At 42.0% G+C, this 12818-nt stretch overlaps 1 protein-coding gene across 5 annotated transcripts in view; it reads left to right on the plus strand.

Moving 5' to 3' along the window:
* ASRGL1 (asparaginase and isoaspartyl peptidase 1) overlaps positions 1–12818 on the plus strand; it is a 77334-nt gene that overhangs the window by 27521 nt on the left and 36995 nt on the right. The gene's annotated exons all lie outside the window — the stretch shown is intronic.

The following is a 12818-nucleotide window of genomic DNA, read 5'->3' on the forward strand; positions in this document are numbered from 1 at the left end:
AGATAGATAGATAGATAGATAGATAGATAGATAGATAGATGATAGATAGATAGATGATAGATAGATAGATGATAGATAGATAGATAGATAGATAGATAGATAGATAGAGCACCACACTATAAGATTTGTAGCAGTAGGAATGTCTGAGGATGTGGAGTGGCTCTCAAAGAAAACAGGACGGCAGAGGTTGGGACAAACAGTGGAAGTGACTTTGACTAAGAAAGCTTTAGGAGATAAAAGAGAGTGACAAAGAGGATTACATACAAACAGGAGGCAAACAGTAGTGAGAAAAATAAGACTTTTAAAGCAAAAAGCAAAACAAAAAACCACCTCACAAAATAAATAGGAGGGGGAAAGAGAGCACAAATTTATAAATGGAGAAAATCAAACAACAGATGGAATTTGAACCATGAATGTTCAGCAGTACAAATGTACAAGCAGGAGGCAGCACAATTCAGGAATGAGCCAAGGCTGAGCAGAGCAAGAATGACGAAGATGAAAACCTATGAGGATCACATGAATGAAGAATGGATGGTACCACAGACTTACAAAACACCAGCACCAGTGGCGTAGCGTGGGGGGTGCAGGGGGGGCCGGCCGCACCGGGCGCAACATCTGGGGGGGCGCTCGCACTCGAGTGCTAAAATCCACGGGTTAGGGGGAGCAAATTACTTGCCTTGCCCCGGGTGCTGACAACCCACGCTACGCCACTGACCAGCACTAGTGGTAGATGGTGCAGAAATAGGAAATAGATTTGAGTTAGTTGAATGGGGAAAGTATCAGGTCACAGGAGCAGAATTACAGTCTCTTGGTGAAGCAGTAGAACTGAACACCAGAGCAAATCAAATGATAATCATAAAGGGAATGTGGAATATTAGAAAAATCAACAGGTGAGCATGAGGAAGTGATGACTAAATCAAGACTTGTGAGCAGCAGAGGAAGGAAACCGGGAAAGATCAAAGTAATAAAGAGGGGGGGAATAAACCTGAAGGATTCTGAATCAGCTGTTTGATCAATGTGCACATCACCACCTAGTAAAACAGGAGAAGAAAACGGCAGAAAAGATTAAAGCCAGACTTCAAAATCAGCTCCCCCACGCACAAAAAAGTAGACATTGAACCAGGAGGGTGGTACATAAGAGCGAGAGTAACGCTCGCTGGAGAAAATAGTCATGCAGCATGGGATTCAAACATGGGGAGGGCGGGGGAAGGAATAGAAGAAAAATAGTATCTTGGAGAAAGAAGACGTACACCCCCCCCCCTAAAAAAGACAACGAAAAGGAGAACCAATGAGAAGTTAATGCAGCAAAAGTAACCCATGTCAGAAGCAGAGATCCAGGTATCAGTCAAATGCATAAGTAAAACAGAAAAATCATAAAGAATGAATTACAGAAGCGTAACAGATACCTTGATAAAATAGATGGAAAGAAAATAAAAGTGCAAAGCAGGGGGAGGTGGCATAACCATAGCTTTTGAGCAAATCACCCTCGAAGACTGAGGGATCACTCAAATCCACAGCTTAATACAGCAGGCAATAAGCAATTAAAATAAGTAATAAGCCATTGGGGGGAAGGGTACCTTCAGTAGAACTTCTAGGCGAGGATATGTCTTGGATGGCTTCCAGATAACATGTTTAATGAACATTCGTCTCGATTTGTTTGTAGGGAGATTAGATTATGTTGCATCAAAGCATGTGTTGCCCCACACTTTCTGGTGTGTTTTCTCATCCCTTTCCTCATCACAAAAACTCTGATCTTTTGTGGGAAGTGGGCTTCTTTAGCCATAGTCCCAGATCAGCTTTAGCTGTGCAGCTTGAATTTGCTGGATGGGATTGAAGCCCACACCGCAGACTGTCTAGAAGCATCCTATGTGTGTTGCTGGAACGTCACCTCTAAGCAGCAATGGTTATTGCTGGGGCAATAGAGGATGGGTTGGATTGCACTATCATAACCTTTATGTTTGCTGTAAGGAAGTATTCTCATGTAATGGGCAATAAAACTGGGCGAAATGGGTAAGCTAGGTCCTTAGGCCATAAGGTTACCAGATTTTTTTCAATGAATCCGGGGACACTTTTCAACTTCCGTAGGAATGATAGGGTTTTGTCAGGGGACTGATTTGTAAATCTGGGGACTGTCCCCGGGAAACAGTCTTAGGGCAAATGATAACTCTCTAGCAATTAATGCAATCTGTTGGGGTTTCCCAGCAGAAAGGTGCAGCTCACCTGGAGATAAAGGTTAGATTCTAACTTGAGGGCTCTGTGGTCTCTAACATATACGCAGCATAGCCTCATTACTCTGTGTACAACAGAACTGCTGGAATTGACTCCTGTCCTGATACCAACTTAAAATAGAAGCACTGTATATGTTAACGTATTGTGTTGAAAAGAAAAAGAGAACAACTATTTTTGTTTCTGTCAACACTAATTAGCACATGATTTACAGCCACCTGGCACCTTTTGTCACAAAACTGAATAAATAAACTCAAATTTTTAAAAAGTAATATATATTGTTGTACACCAACCTAATCACATAGCAGTCTGAGATCCCAGGGGTTCCAGGAGCTTACCCAGGGTCTGTGTTTCCGTTTGGAAATGAGGCACAGTAGTGTCTTCGTGAAATATGGTTTATTTACACAGATATACAACCCAAGTCTATGATGGGGGGGTTCACAGTATTAAAGCCTCAAAAGGGCATTGCTTTTTCCATTGCTGTAGCCTTGGACTCAAACAGAAATCAAACATGCCTCTCCCTTTCCCTTTCCCTTTCCTGTTTGCAGCTTTTCTTCCAGCTTCTGGCACACAAAACTCCACTCAGGCCTTTTGTCTTTCTAACCAATAAGACAGCTGAGGGAGAGCAGGGTTGCCATACGTCCAGATTTTCCTGGACAGGTCCAGAATTCAAAGGATGAAAATGGCGCCTGGGGGGAATTTCCAGAAATCAGCTAAATGTCCGGGGAAACCCAGACACATGGCAACGGGGGCGATTCCTTGCTGAAAATGTCTCAAAAACTGAAAAAATGGAGGGGGTGTTTTTTAGTGGCTCAAAAGCTGTTCAAAAGCAGGGCAGCACTGGCACCCAACTGGATACTGGCAGGAGCAAGACCTAATGGAGAAGAAGCAGTGCCAGGGCTGCGGGAGCCCTTACGCCACCTTCTCAAAATCAGGCAGGGCAGGGCAGGGCATGGTCCACCCTCCCCCCCCCCACAAAAAAAAGCTCACAACTCAGTCCAGATTTTCCCTTTTGGAAGGGAGACCCACCAATTTGTCCTTTGTCACAGAGCCACTTCCTTTGTTCCCTTAACGACCCATACTGAATGGGATATTACCAGGCTAGGCTGGCTATTCCAGCAATTGAATCTGGGCTAGATCGAGGAATTGAAGGAGGGCTCAGACATACAGCCTACCCTATAACTTGTAACAATATAAAAGGCACATGTGAATTGGTATTTTGCCTTTCCTTGTAGTTTGTATTCAAAATCTTATTTATTTCTGTGGATCTTTCTGTGCTTCCCAAGATGGGCATCGTATGTTCAAGGCGTATCTGCAAAAGCAGATCTGGGATACTTGCAATAGCAAGTTTATCTTTTGCATCCTTGTTACACAGCATCACATATGCAGTTGGTTAAATTACATGATGCCCCAGTTTAACGCACAGGTCTAGCAAAAATTGCACACCATTTCTCATTCAAAAGCACGGAGATCTTGCTTAATTGCTCATTGTACCCCATTTAAAAGCAGAGATCTGGGTTAATTACACATTGTGCCCCATTTGGTGCCGGTCTGGATCATTATTGTGCATGGCATGCACAATTGCTCAACTACACAACAACTTGTACCATGAATAACAATTGTTTTTTCTCACAAGCTCTCATTCTGCCAATACATGAAAGGGAAGAAACAAATATCCTGGGACTTCTCTGATCCTTTATTACATTGTTCTTCTGAGCAGTTTATTTGCAGCTGATCTGACTGTTGGAATGGAGAAAGTGTGGTATTTGACCTTCTTTTTTGAGAGCCAAGAAACAATTACTGATTCCCTAAGTTAGGCTCTTCCTTTGGCCAGAGGAAGCACTTCCCAGGCATGATTGAACGATCTTAAAGAGACAGGAGGACACAACATTCTATTAGACCACAGATAATAGGTTTGGGTTTGTTTCCCTGCAGCTACCTGAAGGCATTTGGAAAGAGGGATTGCTGTTTGTGGCATGTGCAGTCATCCTAGTGCCACCTCTAGTCAAACAGATTTTAGTGGGGCTTGTATTGTTCCAAAAACCTATTCAGCCAGAGGCAGGAGAGGCAATGTGTGTGCCATAAGGGAAGTGATTTCTCTCTCAATGCTCCTAAAAAATGATTCTTTATTTCCAGCCATAAAAAAAGTTTAGCACACACGAGCATACTTTTGAAGCATCCCTGGTTGCAGACCCTCCTACTGTCCCTATTTTCCAGGGTCAGTCCTGGAAATTTGATTCTGGAATATCACACTTTTCCTTAGGACATCCCTATTTTCATTGGAGAAATGTTGGAGAGTATTGAGTTATATGACCCGCAAGCCAACGGGATAAGTAACTATACAACCTTTTGAAGACCTCTGAAGGCAGCCCTTTATGGGGAAGTTTTTTTAATGTTTAATGTTTTATTATATATATATGTTTTTATATATGTTGGAAGCCGTTCAGAGTGGCTGGAACAACCCAATCAGAAGGATGAGTGGTGGTAATAATAATAATAATAATAATAATAATAATAATAATAATAATGGAATATGACATCCCTATTTTCATCAGAGAAATGTTAGAGGGTATGTGTTGGGACAAGAGAGAGACACAAATACCCAGGTGCTCTACCAACATGTGAGGGCCATGCAGAGTTATGTCAGCTACTTCGCGGTTATTATTAAAGCTGCCCTCCATTAATCATTTAGAAAAATACAAATGAAGGCCAATATTTCTCATAAGAGGCATGGATCATTCAGTGCTGGAAATTTTCAGCACCATATTTCATTTCCAGGAGCATAGCGCTTGTTGACAATGGCATCCAGTGAGGACCATATTCTCTCTGTATTTGGGAATTGCTGTAGACTTCCAGATTATTTCTCCATTAGCCTTGCTCTTTTTCCTGTCTAATTGATGGGACCACATAAGGGATTTCAGGGTTGCAGGGCTGCTTCCTAAACACTAGTTTGCCAAAAGCTTTGTCTCTTCCATTTTTTAAATATATCCACAGCCCTGTAAAACTCTTGTTCTGTTTTGCTCACACATTGTGCAGCTGGTTGTCATGGAGGCTGCTATACCAAATATGTTGTACCTTAGATCTTTCTGTAGGATGATTGCATATTATTCTTTCAATGAAAAAGCCAGTGAAAGCAAACAGAACATTTCAGGTTTATTTTTACTTATTTATTATTAAATTTGTATACCGCCATTCATCCGAAGATCACAAGGCAGTTCACAACCTTAAAGTGTGTTGTGAATTCTCCAGCAGCAGGATTCACTGATGGGGTGATCCTAGCTCAGGAAGATCAGGCTGCCAATACAAGAAATGTACATTTGTTCAGGCAACGTGTTTCAGAGAATCAACTGTAGAGTGGAAGATAAATCACCGAGTTTCAGAATTATATAAGACTACAAAGTTAGACCTTCTTAAGAGGAAATTGATGAGAAATGAGCGATCTGTCACATGTAGCAAATGAGAAAAATGTCTTAGGTATTTCTTTTATCATGCATACACAGGAAATTATAGAACATTCCTTTACATTGATAACTTTCCCAGATGGCAGTTTCCCAATAGCATTTTATAAACATAGCTGAATGCCATTTCCCCCTCCTTTCATTTTAATATTTACTGTTTCTAAAACCGAGTTTAAATGGCTATTGCTAGGCAAACAAAGCCATTTCTGCAATCCTTAAAATAGATGGGCTGGTGGCGGGGGGGGGGGTGGAGTCAGATGAACTGTGCTAGTTGAAAGCCAACAAAGAGGGTTGTGGTTGGTTGGTTGGTTGGTTTAAAAAAGGCAATATCATTGCCAGCACTTTTAAACAGCCCCTTTGGGATTCAGTTCAGCAAAATTAAGGTTTTTTTTAGAAAAAGAAAGAAAGGGGAGAAAGGAATCAAGAATATTTTAGAGAAGGCAGTTGCTTTCTTGACATATTTTTAAAATTACCGGACTGTTGAAATCTCTTCACAAAGCTACTTATTTAAAACTTCCCCTTTGTGCCACTTAGAAGGATGCTGAAAAACATTTGATTGTGTTGAATAAATACTGTCTCTGCCAAATCCTAAATAAATTTTATCTGGAAATGTTTGCATGCAGTGAAATGGGACAACAGAAAGTAGGAAGGAACCTTGTGAGGGAATGTTCAGGGATGCAGGAGAGGATATATTGTGTGATTATATCCTTTCCAACTTGTGTTAACAAGTTCTACAATTTTAGCAGAGTAACATTCCCCTTTTTAAACTCACAGCGGATGGGTTTGCTCAGGCTCGCTAAAGCCTCTATAATAACTGTCCTGGTATTTTCCCCTTATTCCCTCATAAAACATAAGACACAACACAGTCTTCTATAAAAGTATAAAAAGAGTTTACTCACTCACATTCTGTTCACAGTTGGATCCCAGAAGGCAGACTTAGCTTAGAAAAGTAGCATACACCTGGAAACTATCTCATAAGGAGACAGTCCCTTTGTCCTCTCTTGGCTAGAAGCCAAGAGAGTATCTTTGGCTAAGCAGATGTTGCTTCTTCGACGAATATAATCAGAGAGAGAGACGGCGACCAGTCCTATGCTTTTGTCATTACCTGCACAGGCGAGGCCATGCCCACCTCTAGTCACATGTAGAGGAAGTCTGTCCCAGACAGGAGAAACAAGAAGTTCCGACTGGCATCCCCTTTTATGTCCACTCTAGGGATGTTGTACTTGACTGCTCTTGTGTTTCACATCCCACACCTTGTGGTGCTTATGATGAAGCTCTTAGTATGCCACTGAAGTGGGCATGACCATCCAGTCTCACTGAAGATGAGATCTCTCGAGCAGGCAAAGATTCAGCTGCCAGCTCTTTCCCTTTATACCAGGAAGAATGTTTAGTTGTAGAAGGTTAGGTTGTGATGCAACCTCTTCAAGGAGCAGGAGCCCTGACAGGAAAAACGATGACAATCCTGCCATTCTCCAAACTTCTGCTCTCTCCAAACTGTACAGTGGTACCTCAGGTTAAGTACTTAATTTGTTCTGGAGGTCCGTACTTAACCTGAAACTGTTCATAAACTGAAGCACCACTTTAGCTAATGGGGCCTCCTGCTGATGCCGCACTGCCAGAGCACAATTTCTGTTTTCATCCTGAAGCAAAGTTCTTAACCTGAAGCACTATTTGTGGTTAGCGGAGTCTGTAACCTGAAGCGTATGTAACCCGAGGTACCACTGTATGTGCAAAACATATATGTGGAAAAGCCTTCTCAATGCAAGAGTCAAAAGTGAAAGGGAAAAGGCTGTTTTATGAGAAATACAGAGCTCTGAAACTGCTCCAAGCTGAAAGCGAGCCTTTATATAGTAATAACAGCAGATGCAGTCTGATGGTTAGCACCAGCACTGCTGCAAGATGCTGGTTAATTCAACGGGGCCCTGCCCTCTCCAATAATTTCCTACTGCAGTAGAGCAGGGGGAAGTTTGAGTCTTCCAGGGTTGTATATAGTGGAGTCCTCAGAGCAGGCATAGGCAAACTTGGCCCTCCAGATGTTTTGGGACTACAATGTTGGAACATGCCTGGGGGGCACACGAACTCTATCAGCAGAGTATAGCAGAAACGATTGTGGAGTGTGAGTGTAGCGTTCTAAGTGAATTATTAAGCAATATACACAGGACAAAGCAACCATGGCATCCTCTCACATCTTCTCCAAGAGAGAGAGAGAGAGAGTAAAGAAGTACAAAACTACAGTACAAGCGGAAGAGATAAGACTGGCTTCCGTTCTCACACTTTCCAAGCCTGGAAAGTAAATGCAGACATGTGATATAGCGATCACACATCCAGCAACGGAGGAGTGAAATGCTGACATACAACTCACATCATTCCTAGCTAACAGGATCAGTGGTCAGGGATGATGGGACTTGTAGTCTCAAAACAAATGGAGGGCAAGTTTGCCTATGCCTACCTCAGAGTCAGAGGATGGCACATCCTCAGGCCGACGGGCGGGGCGGCAAGCACCCCTGGGACTTGGCCCTACATGCCCTTCCCCTTCAGGTTTAAGGTCCTCACCTTCACCACCTGATGAAGAGGCATCAGACTCCTGGTCCTTGACAATGAGAAAGCAGCGGTGTGGGGAGAGGACACTGAAGTTGATGCAGGTAATGATATTGAGTCATACCATACGACCACATAAAGCTATGAATCAGAAATGGGAAACCTGTGGCCCTCCTCTGCTGCTGAACTACAGCTTCCAACCCCCCTGACCATTGTCCAGGCCAATTGGGAGTTGCAGTTCAATGACATCTGGAGGCCCATGGGTTTCCCCATCCCTGCTATAGGTGAATGGCAAGGAAGGAGTGCCTTAAACTCAGCCATCACTATGAATACCAAAGTGAAATAAGCCAAGGACATATTGGGAATCAGGTTAACTGTTTATATTATACAGGATTCACTGTTATTATGCAACCAAGAATAACATAAATTATTCCGATTTTAGACTTAACCCTGAATTAATTGAACCACCCATTCTTCGTTCAGAATGAAGACATGCTCAGCAAGTTCTGTTCTTAAATACGTTATGTCCTCTTTAACACCTTTCCATGAGTATTTGCGTAGGAAGGCTTGTGAAGTGTCTCTTTGCTGAAGATTTCATAACTATGCAGTGCTTACCTTTACAAGAAGGCCTCTGGTCCATAAGTGTGAGGGACAGCATGACTCAAACAGCCCCACTTATAACAGTTCTAGGGAAATAAATGAGTGAACACTAAAAAATATTAAATGGAGGCAAATATCTTTATTTAATATCTTTTAAAGAGAGAGGTGGATGAAGTGTGCATAGGTATGTGATTTACACCTTAAGATTTCACACACCATAAAATAATATCTTATTGTGGGTTACTTGAAGTCTCTGGATATCTAAGCAGAACCCTGACTACATAAATTCAAAGCTATATCCTTGAAGTATCAATTTAAAGGGGGGAAACTCAGCATAGCCTCACTTCCGCCAATGGTTTGGAGTAAGAAGGAAATCCAGATCGCTCAGATAATCATATGTGTAGGCAAGTGGGAATATATTTTCAAGATGAATAGCTTAAAAGGAGTTGGTATAAAGAGCCTGTGGGAAAGATAATGTCAATTGCCTTCAATGTGATTTCTTTTTCTTAATTGAATTTTAAAAATGGATCAGGTGCTCTGAAAAATAATTACAAGGCTGCTATGTTATTACACACACAGTTATATTGCCCCCACTGATTATCGCAGTGCCAAACCTGATCACGGCTGAATTCCCGGATTATAAACTAACTTCCACTACTAACTTTCAGCCCAGTGACCAAAAGGTGCTAATTACACATTCTTCTTATATAACAAGCCAAGTCTATCAGCAGCCTGTGAATCCCCCCAAACTTGCTGACTGAATATAGAATGGCCTGTCCCTAATGAATACAAGCTGAGTTTGCACTATTTTCCATGTCAAAATCAAGTTATTTCCAGGAAGAAACAAGGAGCTTAAACTGAATTAGAATATTGCAGCAGTATGAAATACAAAAGGGTGCTGTGCTATTATCTGGGGTGGCTGTCAATCTGATTTTTTTTGCCCTTCTCATAAACCAGAGACAGAAATGCTGAAGAGGTCAGTGGAGTATTGTGCAAATCAAATTCTAACTCAAAAGACTATGTGGAGCAATGCAATTCTGATTTCTTATTCAATTTTGGGCACATATTGTAACAAGACAGCAGCAAGTCGCACAGCACCACACACAAAATCTTTAGCAGATTCTTCCCCTGAGCTCACAACACTGTGATCTATTTTTAATGGGTAAGAAAGTTACTCATTGTTAAAACAAGATTGATCTCATATTCTGTTAAGAAAGCAGCTGCAGAGACCCTGTAGTCCAAGCTTTCAAGCTTCACTGCGGTTGCTTTGTCCTGAGTACCATCATTTTATTTTCAGGAACACAGAATGTTTTAGGGTTGTTGAGTGAGGGGGGGGGGGTTGTGGGGGGGTGGTAATGAAAAAGTTCTTGGAAGTTAACAAAAACATTCCCCATAAATATGATTTCTATTGTACTCCATGACTAAAAAGACAAAAATGACAAGAGACCTAAATTAGTGCAGTTTCTGTGGACACCAGCCAGGCCCAAAACATTTTGCTGCCTCATGCAAAAAATAAAAATAAAATAAAAATACTTCAGCAATGGCATCATTTACTTCAGCAATGGCATCAAGACACCTGAAGGCATCAGGCTTAAGTGTCACAAATGGCTTTGTCCATCCACACCTCGCCACCATTCTTCACCCATCTTCTGCCTGAGGCAGTCACGTCATTCTGCCCTGTATAGTATACACCAGTGTTTGTTATATGGTATTCTACAGAAGCCCAAGGCCCAAGGGGTACTGTAAAGAAAAAAGTTGCCATGGTGGGCAAGCATGCATAGTGTGTGATTTCCATTGAGCCATGGGGATTAAATGCAATTGTCCTGGGAATCCTTCCCCTTCTTTCCTTCCCTCTCTGTGCTTTCCAAGGATTAAATTTCAGTAGCGGTTGATGAGGCAGCAGTGTGTTGCTTACCTGGCTTCTCAACAGCACTGCATGTTGCTGCTGGTTACTGAGAGGGAGAGGGGAGCAGCTGAACCAATCTGATGCTCCCTGCTGCCATGCCTCTACCACACCCAACAATGTAGTTACAGGAAGGCAAACTGGGCAGTGGCCTGGGATGGTAAATCTGAGGAGGAGACACCTCACCCAAAAGCTCAGACCAGACTCTGGAACTGGCAGTTACCACAGTAGCCTCATTGGCCAGCAGTGGGGCAGGTAGGGTGACCTCATTGCACCAACTAAGGACAGTGCCCCCCACTCTGAAATGGGAGGTGTCGCAGCTACAGAACAGCCTCTCCTAAAATAGTATGGCATCCTCTCTGATATTATCCACCATGGCAGTCACAGTTATTCCTCTGTGGTAACTCTGGTGAAAATGGTTAATACCACATAGCATTTCTGGCTTGTAACTCTTGTTTAGTTCCGGGGCACATGCACTGAGATGCGGGTAAATTCAGATGGTTTTGCTGGATAGGTTTTTTTCTTGCTGTTTGCTACTTTTGTTTAGGACTTAATTGGTGGAGCTTATACAAGATGTAGGTTTCACTCATTAAATAGTTCGTTAAAGACTGTATATATCTCATATAGCATTTTAAACTTTCTCAGTGGCAAATCATGTTTCTCAACAAATTGGCACATTTAAAAATATTATGGTACAGATGCCCAGCAAAGCTACATTTTTATTTCAAATAAGGGGGAAATTCTTACATCTACTCTAATAAAGCTGAGGTTCTCTCTCGTGCTCTTTTACTTTTGTATCGTTGTCTACATTTCTAGGTCATTCTAAAATGATGACTTTGTTACCTTCCTGGCAAAATTCTGTAATTCAGAGTTTCATTTTATTCTGAAAAAGGGCCATGTCATTCAGCCTGGATCTAACATGTCAGTGCCACTTAGTATTGTGTTTCTTCTGACCTTTTTTTTAAAGGTCCACCAAGTAGTGGTGGATTTTGTGTAAGGAGAGTGGTGGGAATCTTCAGGGCACCTTCTTCACTGTACTTTATTTTCCTGTTCCTTTTGTAAAATTTTGAGGGCAAGACATCTCTTTTTTTAGATTATATTAAACTTTGACAAAGTGTGACAGTTCTGTCCATCCAGATAGCAAAGGACAGGCTTCCAAACTTTGCAACTGTGTCTGCACTTCCCAGATGGAAAAGACCTGGGCTTCCTATGGTTATAACTATCACTGGAGAGAAACAGTGATTCAACCCATAATTTATAGAACAGACCCTGTAATTCAAGGAGATATGGTTTGTGAAATTGCCCCATTAAAACTTTATTTCTACAAATTCACTGATTCTTTAGCATGTCTACTTGGGAGAAAGTCCCATTGGGACACATGGGGCTTACTTCTAATTAGACATGGATAGGACAGCACCATTAATCTCCAATTTCTTCTCCACATCCCAAAAAGCATGATGTCAAGGACTGCCTTTTAAAGGAGTGGGAAACTTTCTCTCCCTTCTCATGGGCCAACTTTGGCAGATGGGCAGGTCAACCCAACTTTCAACCACTTGGTTTCATTACGACATCACATGATTGACAAATGGGTATCCCACTCACTTATTAAAATCCTTTCATGGGAATTGACACTGTGACATGGACGGGAGGAAGAAAGGAGCATTTTGCAAGCGAAGGCAACAAAGGAGACTTCTCCCGACTCTTTTTTTTTTTCCTTCCTTCCACATTGTGTGAGGGGGAGAAAGCTGCATTTTACAACAAAGGTAGAGTTGCAGGAGAAATCTCCTCCATTCCTTTATCCCCATGCAAATGCATCCTGAAGTTCCAAAACACACCTTTCTTCGTGTTTTCGGGGGTGAGGAGCATTTTGCAAGCACTTAGCTGGCCACTGTAAGGACAGGGGGCTATAGGTCTACAAAGGCTATTCTTCTGATCCAACAGGTTCTTCTTATGATCCAATTTCCCTGCTCCTGGTTTAAGCAGTGAGTGGAAAGACACTGCCTGGATACAGGTTTCATCCACAGATGCACAGTGTGGTAGATCTGGAATACAAGGTCTTCAGACTCCAAGTCTACTCACTATTTGTTCAGTTA

This window comes from Podarcis muralis, chromosome 3, assembly GCF_964188315.1.
Source record: "Podarcis muralis chromosome 3, rPodMur119.hap1.1, whole genome shotgun sequence".
Taxonomy (NCBI): domain Eukaryota; kingdom Metazoa; phylum Chordata; class Lepidosauria; order Squamata; family Lacertidae; genus Podarcis; species Podarcis muralis.